Source organism: Arachis stenosperma, chromosome 6 (assembly GCF_014773155.1).
Source record: "Arachis stenosperma cultivar V10309 chromosome 6, arast.V10309.gnm1.PFL2, whole genome shotgun sequence".
Classification (NCBI taxonomy): domain Eukaryota; kingdom Viridiplantae; phylum Streptophyta; class Magnoliopsida; order Fabales; family Fabaceae; genus Arachis; species Arachis stenosperma.
The window spans coordinates 75,652,153-75,657,379 of record NC_080382.1 but is presented as its reverse complement, the minus strand read 5'-3'; the positions used below and the strand labels follow the sequence as shown (position 1 = coordinate 75,657,379).

The 5,227-nt window shown below is 40.3% G+C and overlaps 1 non-coding gene across 1 annotated transcript; it reads left to right on the top strand.

Moving 5' to 3' along the window:
• The first annotated feature begins 4,351 nt into the window (after nucleotides 1–4,351).
• Nucleotides 4,352–4,459, top strand: LOC130937650 (small nucleolar RNA R71). Its single transcript, XR_009068859.1, has one exon. It is a non-coding gene; the product is annotated as a small nucleolar RNA R71 (small nucleolar RNA).
• Nucleotides 4,460–5,227: the final 768 nt, after the last annotated feature.

The window sequence follows — 5,227 nt, the reverse complement described above, 5'->3', positions numbered from 1 at the left end:
CACGACTTTAACCACTCAGTCTCAAGCTTTTCACTTGGACCTTCATGACACAAGCACATGGTTAGGGACAGCTTGATTTAGCCGCTTAGGCCTGGATTTTATTTCTTTGGGCCCTTCTATCCATTGATGCTCAAAGCCTTGGATCCTTTTTACCCTTGCCTTTTGGTTTTAAGGGCTATTAGCTTTTTCTGCTTGCTTTTTTTTTTGCAAGCTTCTTCTTTTTCACTGCTTTTTCTTGCTTCAAGAATCAATTTCATGATTTTTCAGATTATGAATAACATTTCTCTTTTTCATCATTCTTTCAAGAGCCAACAATTTTAACATTCATAAACAACAAGATAAAAAATATGCATTGTTCAAGCATTCATTCAGAAAACAAAAAGTATTGTCACCACATCAATATAATTAAACTAAATTCAAGGATGAATTCGAAACTCATGTACTTCTTGTTCTTTTGTATTAGAAACATTTTTCATTTAAGAAAGGTGAAGGATTCATGGAATTATTCATAGCCTTAAGACATAGACACTAGACACTAATGATCATGTAATAAAGACACAAACATAGACAAACATATAGCATAAAACCGAAAAATAGAGAGATAAGAACAATGAAGTTAAGGAATGAGTCTACCTTAATGAGGGTGGCGTCTTCTTCTTGAAGGACCAATGTTGTCTTTGAGCTCCTCTATGTCTCTTCCTTGCCTTTGTTGCTCCTCCCTCATAGCTCTTTGATCTTCTCTAATCTCATTGAGAATGATGGAGTGCTCTTGGTGTTCCACCCTTAATTGGTTCATGTCATGACTCAATCCTTCTAGAGAAGTGTTGAGTTGTTCCCAATAGTTGTTTGGAGGAAAATGCATCCCTTGAGGCATCTCAGGGATTTCTTGATGATGAGCTTCCTTATGCATCTCTTGAGATCCATGAATGGGCTCTCTTGTTTGCTCCATCTTCTTCTTAGTGATGGGCTTGTCTTCTTCAACGGGGATGTCTCCTTCTATGACAACTCTAGCTAGGTTGCATAGATGGCAAATGAGATGAGGAAAAGCTAGCCTTGCCAAGGTGGAGGGCTTTTTGGCTACTTTGTAGAGTTCTAGAGAGATGACTTCATGAACTTCTACTTCCTCTCCAATCATGATGCTATGGATCATGATGGACCGATCCACAGTTACTTCGGATTGATTGCTAGTGGGGATGATGGAGCATTGGATAAACTCTAACCATCCTCTAGCCACAGGCTTAAGGTCCAGTCTTCTCAATTGAACCGGCTTGCCTTTTGAGTCTCTTTTCCATTGAGCTCCTTCTACCTATATGTCCATGAGGACTTGGTCCAACCTTTGATCAAAGTTGACCCTTCTAGTGTAGGGGCGTGCATCTTCTTGCATTATAGGTAAGTTGAACGCCAACCTTACATTCTCCGGACTGAAATCTAAGCATTTCCCCTGAACCATTGTAAGCCAATTCTTTGGATTTGGGTTCATGCTTAGATCATGGTTCCTAGTGATCCATGCATTTGTATAGAACTCTTGAACCGTTAAGATTCTGACTTGTTGAATGGGATTAGAGAGAACTTCCCATCCTCTTCTTCTAATCTCTTGTCGGATCTCCGGATATTCACCCTTTTTGAGCTTAAAAAGGACCTCAGGGATCACCTTTTTCTTTGCCACAACTTCAAAGAAGTGGTCTTGATGGGCTTTTGAGATGAATCTCTCCATCTTCCATGACTCAGAGGTGGAAGCAATTGCCTTCCCTTTCCTCTTTCTTGAGGTTTCTCAAGCCTTAGGTGCTATCAATGGTTATGGAAAAACAAAAAAGCTATGCTTTTACCGCACCAAACTTAGAATGTTGCTCGCCCTCGAGCAAAAAAAGAAAGAATAGAAGAAGAAGAAGAAGAAGATATGGAGGAGAGGGAGAGAGGTGTGGGTTTCAGCCAAGGGGAGAAGAGAGGGTAGTGTTGTGTGAGAATGAAGATAGATGGATGGGTTTATATAGTGGAGGGAGAGGGGTTTAGGTTTGGTCATCTAGGGTGGGTTTGGGTGGGAAAGAGATTTTGAATTTGAAGGTAGGCGGGGTTTATGGGGAAGAGTGGATGGATGTGATTGGTGAAGGGGTAATGTGGAAGAGAGATTGAGGTGATTGGTGAAGGGTATAATGTTATTGGATTGTGTGAAGAAGAGAGAAGTGGGGTAGGTGGAGATCCTGTGGGGTCCACAAATCCTGAGGTGTCAAGAATTTCTCATCCCTGCATCTTTTAGGCATGTAAAATGCCCTCTGTATGTAATCCTGGCGTTTAATGCCAGACTGATACTTGTTTCTAGCGTTAAACGCCCAGATGTAGCTTGTTTCTGGCGTTTAATGCCAGCCTAATGTTTGTTTCTGGCGTTAAATGCCAGCTTGGTGCTTGTTTCTGGCGTTAAACGCTAGACAGATGCTTGTTTCTGGCGTTTAAATGCCAGACAGCTCTTCCTCCAGGGTGTACTTTTTTTTCTGTTGTTTTTGATTTTGTTTTTAATTTTTACAATTGTTTTGTGACTCCACATGATCATAAACCTAATAAAACATAAAAGAACAATAGAAATATAGATAAATAAAAATTAGGTTGCCTCCCAATAAGCACTTCTTTAATGTCAATAGCTTGACAGTGAGCTCTCATGGAGCTTCACAGATGTTCAAAGCATTGTTGGGACCTCCCAACACCAAACTTAGAGTTTGAATGTGGGGGTTCGACACCAAACTTAGAGTTTGGTTGTGGCCTCCCAACACCAAACTTAGAGTTTGATTGTGGGGGCTTTGTTTGACTCTGTATTGAGAGAAGCTTTTCATGCTTCCTCTCCATGGTTGTAGAGGAAGATCTTTGAGCTTTAAACACAAGGTAGTCCCCATTCAATTGAAGGACTAGCTCTCCTCTGTCAACATCAATCACAGCTCCTGTTGTGGCTAGGAAGGGTCTTACAAGGATGATGCATTCATCCTCATCCTTTCCAGTGTCTAGGATTATGAAATCAGCAGGGATGTAAAGGCCTTTGACCTTCACTAACACGTCCTCTACCAATCCATAAGCTTATTTTATTGAATTGTCTGTCATCTCTAATGAGATTCTTGCAGCTTGAACCTCAAAGATCCCCAGTTTCTCCATTACAGATGGTGGCATAAGATTTATACCTAACTCCATGTCACACAGAGCCTTCTCAAAGGTCATGGTGCCTATGGTACAGGGTATTAAGAATTTGCTAGGATCTTATTTCTTTTGAGGTAAAGTTTGCTGAACCCATGTATTTAGTTTACTAATGAGCAAGGGATGTTCATCTTCCCAGGTCTCATTACCAAATAACTTGGCATTCAGCTTTATGATGGCTCCTAGATATTGAGCAACTTGCTCTTCAGTTACATCTTCATCCTCTTCAGAGGAAGAATAGTTCTCAGAGCTCATGAATGGCAGAAGGAAGTTTAATGGAATCTCTATGGTCTCTATATGAGACTTAGATTCCTTGAGGTCCTCAATAGGAAAATCCTTTCTGTATGGAGGATGTCCCATGAGGTCTTCCTCATTGGGATTCACGTCCTCCCCTTCCTCTTTGGATTCGGCCATTTTGATTATATCAATGGCCTTGCACTCTCTTTTTGGATTCTCTTCTGTATTGCTTGGGAGAGTACTAGGAGGAGTTTCAGTGATTTTCTAACTCAGCTGACCCACTTGTGCCTCCAAATTTCTAATGGATGACCTTATTTCACTCATGAAACTTAGAGTGGCCTTAGATAGATCAGAGACTATGTTTGCTAAGCTAGAGGGGCTCTGCTCAGAATTCTCTGTCTGTTGCTGAGAAGATGATGGAAAAGGCTTGCTATTGCTAAACTTGTTTCTTCCACCATTATTAAAGCCTTGTTGGGGGCTTTTGTTGATCCTTACATGAGAAATTCAGATGATTTCTCCATGAGGGATTATAGGTGTTTCCTTAGGCTTCACCCATGTAATTCACCTCTGCCATTGCATGGTTCTTAGGATCATAAGCTTCTTCTTCAGAAGATGCCTCTTTAGTACTGTTGGATGCATTTTGCAATCCATTCAGACTCTGAGAAATCATGTTGACTTGCTGAGTCAACATTTTGTTCTGAGCCAATATGGCATTCAAAGCATCAATTTTAAGAACTCCCTTCTTCTGAGGCATCCCATTACTCACAGGATTCCTCTCAAAGGTGTACATGAATTGGTTATTTGCAACCATGTCAATGAGTTCTTGAGCTTCTGCAGGCATTTTCTTTAGGTGAATGGATCCACCTGCAGAGTGGTCCAGTAACATCTTAGAAAACTCAGATAGACCATCATAGAATATATCTAAAATGGTCCACTCTGAAAGCATGTCAGAAGGACACTTTTTGGTCAACTGCTTGTATCTTTCCCAAGCTTCATAGAGAGATTCACCATCTTTTTGCCTGAAGATATGAACATCCACTCTAAGCTTGCTCAGCTTTTGAGGAGGAAAAAACTTGGCCAAGAAGGCCGTGACCAGCTTATCCCAAGAGTCCAGGCTATCTTTAGGTTGTGAGTCTAACCATGTTCTAGCTCTGCCTCTTACAGCAAAAGGGAAAAGCATGAGCCTGTAGACTTCAGGATCTACTCCATTAGTCTTAACAGTATCACAGATCTGCAAGAATTCAGTTAAGAACTGAAAAGGATCTTCTGATGGAAGTCCATGAAACTTGCAGTTCTGTTGCATGAGAGCAACTAGTTGAGGCGTCAGCTCAAAATTGTTTGCTCCAATGGCAAGGATTGAGATGCTTCTTCCATGAAAATTGGAAGTAGGTGTAGTATAATCACCAAGCATCCTCCTTGCATTATTGTTGGGTTCGGCCATGTCTACTTCTTTTTTGAGATTCTCTGTAAGGTTTTCTCTGAACTGTTGTGCTTTAGCTTCTCTTAGCTTCTTCTTCAAAGTCCTTTCAGGTTCAGGATATGCTTCAACAAGAATGTCTTTGTCCTTGCTCCTGCTCATATGAAAAAGAAGAGAACAGAAAAGAAGAAGAATCCTCTATGTCACAGTATAGAGATTCCTTTATGTGAGTAAAAGAAAAGAAGAATAAGAATAAAGAAGAGAAAAATTCGAACATAGAGGAGAAGAGAGGGTTTGAATTTTAAGATGAAGAGAAGTGTTAGTAAATAAATAAAATAAATAGAAGGAGATGAGAGGGAGAGAATTTCGAAAATCATTTAAAAAAAAAGGTTAGTGATT